Genomic DNA, 8,879 nt, shown 5'->3' with positions numbered 1-8,879 from the left:
ATAGTCATTGTAGTTCAATCAGATTGTCTTGCTAGTACAATTGAAAGTCCTACTGAAAGTCTTGCTGAGCCAAAGAGATTGTCCTACCGATTGTCATTGCAGTTCAAGTAATTTTGTTGGATTGCATACAAAAAGAGAAAGAAGCAGAAGACATTCACTCACTGAAAAATACAAGAACACAGCAGTCGCCTAAGAAATATTTCATTGTTCTCTGCTGAAATTCAAAGATCAATTTCTAGATTGCAAAGTTAAATCCAATCAACTAGAAATCTTTATCTTGTTCTTGTGTAACAATCTAGCGGATCAAAATCCCTAGAACTTAATCTCAAATCACGTTTAGCATTTGATTCTAATTATTGCAAAAATAGAAAAAGTTCATGTCGAATTTATTCTAGATTTGTGATAATTAATTTGAGATTAATACCTTGTAATCGATACAGTTGTTGTAACACCTTTCAAGTTTAATAATATTTTTATTTAACTTGAATTTTGTTTCACATTTTTTATTCCGCATTTATTCGATTATTTGGTACTGTTTGTATTCAACCCCCCCTTCTACAAACAAATTGGGACCTAACAAACTTTAAGTTGTATTTTATTAAGCGGTCTGCGAATATGTCGGCTCACGAACTTGCTCGAGTGTCACATATGTATCATGATCGTACTTTTGATTGGAGGTCTATTCCGATCAATGTTAAGGATTGTATTCTGAATGATTTAATGATATAAACATCCGCATTTCATCAAAAAACCTGTAAGGAAATAAAAAAAATGCAACAAAAAAATTTAAAAGTAAGTATCTGAGTCTGACGCCCAATTTTCATTAATCCAACTGAAATCAAATTCACAACCTCAACAAATTTATCACTTCAATCAATGCCACAACTTGCATCTACAAATTTCTTATATCAAAATTGTTAAACATACATCTACAATAAAAAAAACAATCAACTCATAGTTATTAAAAACCCTCATCAATTCAATTTCTAAGATTTAATAACTTTAAATAATATCATCTAAGTCACAGAAAATGCGCTATAAAATGCACATTTTGATTTATATAAATGAATGCAAGATCGCATGCAAGATATATATATGAAAATTATGAGCATGAGAGTGAGATTGTGAAAATCTTAAAATCTATAAAAATTCTTAAACGAATAAGTCATGACGATTTTTCAACTCTTGAACTAACAATTTGCACTTTTCCACTACTCTACCTTATGATAGACCAACATAAGAGCAATGAATTGCTTGTACTAATGATAGGGGATATGTCTGAACTATGACCATTTCAATTATCTTGTTCTTTACGCAACTTAATGCTTCTTTGATCCGATTGCTTCGGCTCAATCTGGTGCTTCAGTATTGTTGGATCGGTGAGGTTAGGGAACTGGATAGGTGGTTGTGTGGAATGTTGGAGAGAGGGTTTTGGGTTGATAATGCGACATGTATGATGGTTGTTAGGTTGTTTTGTGACAAGGGTTTGATGAATCGAGGGTTGTGGTTTTTTGGGAAGATGGTTGATGTGGGGTTGATTCCAAATGTGTTTAATTATACTTGTTTGATTAATGGGTTATGTAAGAGGGGGAGTATTAAGCAAGGGTTTGAATTGTTAATGGAGATGGTGAGGAAGGGTTTGAAGTCGAATGTTTATAAACATACTGTGATGATTGATGGTTTATGTAAGAAAGGATGGATTGATAAAGCTTTTAGGCTTTTTCTTAAACTTGTTAGGAGTGATAATTATAAACCTAATGTGCTTATGTACACTCCTATGATCAATGGATATTGTAAGCCAGAGAAGATGAATCGAGCGGAGATGCTGCTTAGTAAGATGCTTGAATAGGGATTGGTTCCTAATGGCAATACTTATACTACTCTCATTGATGGACACTGTAAAGTAGGGAACTTTAATCGTGCATATGACTTGATGGATACGCTGAGAAAAGAGGGACTGTCTTTTTATATCTGTACTTACAACGGATTATTTGATGGTCTATGTAAGAAATGAAGGGTTCAAGAGGCATATGAGTTGCTGGAGAGATGCTTTAGATGTGGTCATAGTTATTAAGACTTCGCCTAGTTGTCGCCCTAGGCGGAAAGGTGGTAAAAAAAGAAAAGGCGTCCCTACCATCTTGATTTTTATAGGTTAGGCAAATTAGGTGGTACCTAGGCGATGCCTTAGAGAGTTAGGCGGTGTCTAGGCGATGCCTAGGCGTATATTAGGTGAGTTAGGCGTTTAAGTATATGCAAAGTGTGATTTTTTAATGTGATTTGACTTTGCTTATTTTCGTCTTTAAGTAGTTAAATTTGTAAAGTTGTACAATTGAGTATTAAATCATCATACTTATAGTAAAAGTCTCAAAACTAAACAAACAAAAGTTAATAAAATCTATTTGTTTTAGGATTGTCAATAGATCTTATTTGGATATAATCGACCTAAATTCATATCCATATTCAATAATTTTTTCGGATACGCATTCGGATCGGATCAGCTTCAGTTTTTTTATCAGGTCGATTAATATCTCAATCCGTTCAGATCACGGATTTTGGATCGGATATTCGCTCCATTTATTTTGAAAAAAAAAGATCATAGTTGGGTCGAAGTATATTTATTTTTTAACTTAACTTATTACAAAATCTATTTAAAATTGATAATTCCAAAAAATATATAAAAAGTAGAATACAACGAAGTTCAAAGAGAAATTACAAATTAAAATTCGCTTTTTGTAATAAACATAGGGTTGTACAGTATTTTGATTCTAATAATGAAAAAAATTAATGTTGAGAAATAAAAGTGTTATATGAATTGGGATCTGGGTTATGCGGCTATAAAAGGTAGGACTGGGCATAAATTAGCCAAATCAACCGAAACCGTCCAAACCGAATTTTACGGCTTACTAACGGTTTGGTTCGGTGACGGATTGGCATTTTAAAAACCGAATTTTTTCGGTTTGGTTTCGGTTTTTACCTCCAAATTGACTAAAATAACCGAACAAACCGCATATTTAGAATATAAAATTAATATAGTAAGGTGCAATTAGTAATAAAATAATAATTCATAACATATGTGTAAACTAAAACATATAAAAAAACTAATCTTAATATATTTTATTTTAAGATATTAATATCTATGTATGTGCTATGTTTACATTTTTTTAATTTTTATTCAATAAAAGTATGAGAATTGGTCGCATCTTTCTCATCTTCTTACCTTTTTTTTATATCTGAAAGTCACAATTTGTATATACTCTTTGTAAAAAACCAAAATTTTTGACATCGATAAAAGACCTTTATGAATAGTAACCTTGCGGTTTAATAAAAACCTTTACGACTACACCATATACAAGTTTTAAATTTAATATTCCGAGTTGATATTGTGATTATACGTACCAAATGAGTGTATGTAAAAGCCATTCGTTTTCGGAGAAAATGAACTTTGTAAAACGACCTTATCTTACGCACTATCGAGAAATACGAGAATCATATTATGATTCAAAATTTAGAATTCTACAAATTAAAATCCAAGTACAAGGCTTCAAAGCGTAAATGACGTATAAGAAAGGATTTACCCGTGAATCGCTTACGAAGATTTATTACGAAAACGCATAAGCGACCAAGCGAATATGTAAGTGAATAAATAAAACATATAAATCCATGAAAATCATGCAAACTAACAAGTAAGGAAGTAATCAAGGATTGGAAACCAAATAGTAACCAATCTAAGATGCATAGTACCCTAGCTAGGCAAATAGTAACATGGTGGTACTTGGCTAGCTAAATAGCTTTGAAAATATCCAAGATAGAAAGATATGATGAAGATTTGTTTGCCTAGTATATATACACATATAATCATATCACCTATACAAGGAAGCAACCAAGCAAGCAAGCTAAATTTTCTTTCTTTTCTTCAACCCGGCCAGACTGAGAATAACAGCTTAGAAAGGTTGTATCTCCTTCATTTATCACTCAAAACATTTCGTTCTATAACTCGTTAGAAAGTTATTGAGACGATATACACTTCTAATGTCACACGACTTTTCTATTTAAGCAGTTTAAGGTCCTCATTTTTTCAGATCTTTGAAGAGATGTATGGAAATTGCCCAGTAGAAACCACCAAGAAAGAAAAATCCATATCTCGAGTTCTAGGAATTCAAAAATCACCAAATTGTAACCAAATCTTTCTCATATCATTTACAAGGTGTGTTTAAAATTTCATGGCCATTGGATTAGTATAGCATAGTCAAATCCTTACTCAAAGTTGGTGATGGATAGTAAATCCGAAAATTAACTTTGTTTTCTTATCTTAGGTTTTGAAGGATCTACCCACTAGACAACATAGTTCTAGAATCCCTTGTACTCAAGAAGGTATAAATTCTTACTTTTAAAGATATCTTGGATGAGTTTTGTGATTGATGTTGAGATAAGCTTTAGTATGTTGAGTTCTTAAAAGTTTAGTACACTTAAGATGGAATCTTGATGAGTAATGCTTATTTTGAAGATGTGGCTTTTGGATGTTGATTAATATAAACTGAAATACTTGTTAATGGATAAATATTGGTGAGTTTGAGTGTTGGTATGAGATTTGAGGGATGAAGACCTCAAGGATTTTATGTTATTGTGGATTTGAGACTTTGATTACACATAAACTGGTTAGACAGAAGCTTTAGGCCATATAAGTTCTTTAAAGTAAAACTCACTGGATATGTCAAGCTAGCCCTTGATTTTTAGTTTACGTACATATAAAGAACGCGTCAAGGAGATTTACGGTTTAGGAGATATGACTGTTTTAGTAAATCACTTACGTGAATGCAAACTGCAGAAAATTTGTCTAAGAGTTTGATATTTTTGGAACCCTTAAAAGAATTATAAGACTTTGGAAAAATTGGACAAACTAGATAAGACAGTAAGGAAAAAGTTCAAAAAATAATCGAGTTAAAATTTAAATTTTTCGATTTTATAAAAATGTCGGAATGAAGGTCGCGCAAGGAGAGAACCCCAAAAACCACCACAGCTAGCCACTACCATCAAACTGCTGCTTCGGGATTTTTCTAGATCGCGCAGTGAAGATGGTGCGTTAATTGAGTTAACGGTTTGAGAGAAATCAATGTTTTAGTGAAAGCGGTGTGAATAGTAAAACTCCGTAGCTGACCGAACTTTTAAAATATTTTTCACCTATTTAAATTCATAATTTCAAAATGAAACTTTTATGATAAATGTTAAAAACACTCAAGAAGCTCTTTGAGTGGTTTCGTATTAAAATACTAATTTTTTGATTTATTAAAAATGTTAGAGTGTGAGTCGCGTAATAGTAACATTCGGTAAAGTCAACTCTAGAAGACCACTTTGACCGTCCGGTTCGACCAAGGATTGATACTTATTTCTAGTCGGTCAAATTTTGAAAATTATGAAGTATTGTACTTATTAGAAATATAAGTCGGTGATGGGATTAGGAATACTGATTAAGATTATGATATTTGTTGATTAGAAAATCCAGAACGAGTGGAAGTCGGGAACGTATCTTGGACTCCAGGCAAATTTTCAAACCCTATATTTTAAAACTGTTGTGTTGTGTTTGTTTTTAAATAAATGTTATATATATATGATGATGTATTACGATATTTTACGAATTATGATATATAATATCATACGATAGGTTAATGATTTTGGTATATGAATATTACCGAATTTCAATCGATAACACTAGAGAGTAGCATTATAATATGAGGTATATATTTTAGACCAAGGATCGGTCAGTATAAGTTGGTGAAAACCCGGAAGTATTGTGGAGTGTTTTATTTAAGAATATTAATGCTATAGTAGAGCGTGATGTATAAGTTGTAAGACCGCGAGTCAGTCAGTTTTTATAAAGTATAAACCCAGGAATCATCCCGGAGATGTTTTGGACGATTAAAATTTCGTAGCTATTTTATTCCAAGGGACTCGATGTCCACTTGCGAAATATTAAACTACCTCAAATTTTATTTTAAAAAATGATTTCTAAAGATCGTATTCCCTCAACTCTATTTAATTACCCGAGCAATGGATGTTATTTAAGATATTCATTTAAAAAGAGAGAAGTATTCTCCAACGTTATTTTATTTTAAAACCAATTATTTTATATATTAAGGATTTATTTAATTACTTAAACATAAATTAGTTGAGGAATATTACTTCAAATATCCTTTTAAAATGGAATTATTCGAGGTTTAATTATTTAATTATTATTTTTAATTATTAAATATTTATTAAATAATTTAAGATCATTTAAAAAATAATAAAACCTATTTTAAAATATTTTCTGAGTTTCAGAAAATCATATTAATACTTTCAGGTCGTCGAAAAATATTATCTCGGCATACTTTAAATAATTTGATTATTATGTCAAAAGAAACTCCCCATTAAATACTTATATGTTGACAACGGTCAACTCACATTATCTTAGTACTTCCTCCGAAAATTCTCAGAAGTACATATATACATATGTGAGATGAGTTGTGCCTATAAACACGTAAAATACTTGGGGAACTTCGATATAGTTCGAGTTCCAGAAATATGATAGGATTCTTCCAGGACAAGGGAGGGGTAGAGATCCAGTACTTCGTGTATCTGGGAGACTACTAGTACCGTACGAGATAATCCCATGTGTACTCAATGACCTACGAAGTTTATGTATACCCAGAATGGGGCACATAGCCCATATGCAGCCAGGTTGATAATCAGGAGTAAGGAAGTCGTCCTTCTATATGTAGAGAACAATATTATTCTGATGTACGACTGATCATCGTATAGTAGGGCTCCAGAGAGTGTCTCATTCTTCCAATTAGAATTATGATGCAATACCGTAACCCAAGCCTATATGCTGGGTTTACCATTAAGGTATTTGCTGACTAATAAGTCAATCAAAGATTTTTTTGAAAAGAGGTGTGTATCACCAAGAAAAACTACTTTGAATAAATACATATCCTTATACGGATTAATATAATTTCTTTAATAGTCTTTTCATACTGTTGATTATTATGGCTGAGCATTATTGCTCACTTTTACTTTCTTTTAAATATCACAACACAATAGATTACCAGTATGCCGGCGTGGGACTTAGTCACTTGAAATCGTGGGGAGAATCTCTTACAACTTTATCTCAAGTGGACCAAAGTATTCAAATAGGTATAAGATGTTAGTAGTAATTATTGTAACTTCAGGTAGAGGTCACGAATAATTGTTTAAGATCCTGTAAAGTACATTTGAGTTGTAATAAAAGAAGATTACATTGCGTACATCATTTTTAAGGCTATAACTTGTGTGTGTGTATGTGTGAGATTGAGGGTCTGTGATATAGAGTTATTGGATTTCTGAGTTAATACAGGTTACACATGATTGAAGGATTGTGTGACGACCTAGATTCCTGACCCCGGAATATGGGGGCATTACATTCTTTTTGAATAAGATTATAATAGAAAATATAATTCTATAATATGATACAGACTTTCGATTCTTATTTACAAGTTCAACTCTAATTTAATTTCTAACTTTGTTTTATAAAAAATGATTTAAACCGAAACCAAACCGAACCGTTTTAAACGGATTGGTGTTTCACATAACTGTTTGGTTTCGGATTGGATTTTAGGGAAACCACAATTTCGGTTTGGTTCGATTTGCACCCTCCAAACCACGCAAACCGACCGATACTCACCCCTAGTAAAAGGTAAAAGAATTATGGTTATAGAAATATGGTTATATAAATGGTCTGGACTCCAGAGACCGAACCGAACGAAGTATAGATAATGGGACTTGACTCGAGGATAATACTTTTAAATTAGAATTATTAAAAAATATTTTTATTATGTAATATATATATATATATATATTTATAAATATATATAAACCAGATCGGATTATTAACAGATCCGATCGGCCTAAATCCATATCCGTTCCATTTATAATCAAATTTTTCTTATCGGATCAGATTTTTAATAGGTCGATCCATATCCGCGAAAATGACCTCGGATCGGGTTGAATCGGAGTTTTGCTCCATTGACAAGCCTACTCTGGTGTGAGAATCAGTATAGTGGGTCTGGTGTAAGATAGGTTTGAGAATACAAGAAAGTAATAGAGTGTTTTATTATGAGTTGTCCTTTGTTTTACATTATTAGGGATATTTATACCCAAACCTTAATGTTAGGTAATGAATCACACACAGAGGGGGGTGAATGTGTTTTTCTGATTTTAGACTTTTCTTGAAAGATAATGGTTGAACAAAGTAAATTAAATCTTGTATAGAAAAGTGTTCATGTAGAAATTAAACTTGCACAAAATAAAGAACACAGATCTTCAAAACTCACTTAATTTTTCTATTAAAAATTAAGATGCTTTGCTACAAAATTTCTAAGCTCTTCGAAGTTAAAGAGATCGGCTTCTTCTCGAGAGTGTTACAAGAATTTTGATCTAAATTGTTACTTCTAACTAGAGGACCAGTGTTAACTTTATAGCTCAGTTAACTGCTGGTTTACACGGTGGATAATAAACATGCTATTAGCTATTCTAAATTGTCACTTGTCATTTCTATTTATAGAAAAGCAAATCTTCCATTTTTGGCTAAGCATATCTTTAGTATCCCGTGTTTACTTTAATCTTCCTCTATCAGTTAATCTTTTACATTGATCTTGCACACACTTCAAGCTGCTTTTTGTAGACTTGTCAATCCAACTGTTGGATTGTTTGTTGATTGTTTATCTTGGATATTAAACTGATCTGCAATTCTGTACTTCGAGATCTCTAGTTTGATTCATTTGAACACTTGATATCTCGATAAGTGTAAAGGCTTATCGAGATCTCTAGTACTCCATAATGAGTTTGGCTTGTAGAGGTCTTTAGCT

General features: G+C 32.0%; 1 pseudogene; it reads left to right on the top strand.

Annotated features, from left to right (window-relative positions):
• The first annotated feature begins 1,285 nt into the window (after positions 1-1,285).
• Positions 1,286-2,074, top strand: LOC141673879 (uncharacterized; annotated as a pseudogene).
• The last annotated feature ends 6,805 nt before the right edge of the window (positions 2,075-8,879 follow it).

This window comes from Apium graveolens, chromosome 7 (assembly GCF_009905375.1).
Source record: "Apium graveolens cultivar Ventura chromosome 7, ASM990537v1, whole genome shotgun sequence".
NCBI classification, from domain to species: domain Eukaryota; kingdom Viridiplantae; phylum Streptophyta; class Magnoliopsida; order Apiales; family Apiaceae; genus Apium; species Apium graveolens.
The sequence above is the reverse complement of the archived record's forward strand: the minus strand, read 5'-3'. Positions and strand labels throughout refer to the sequence as shown.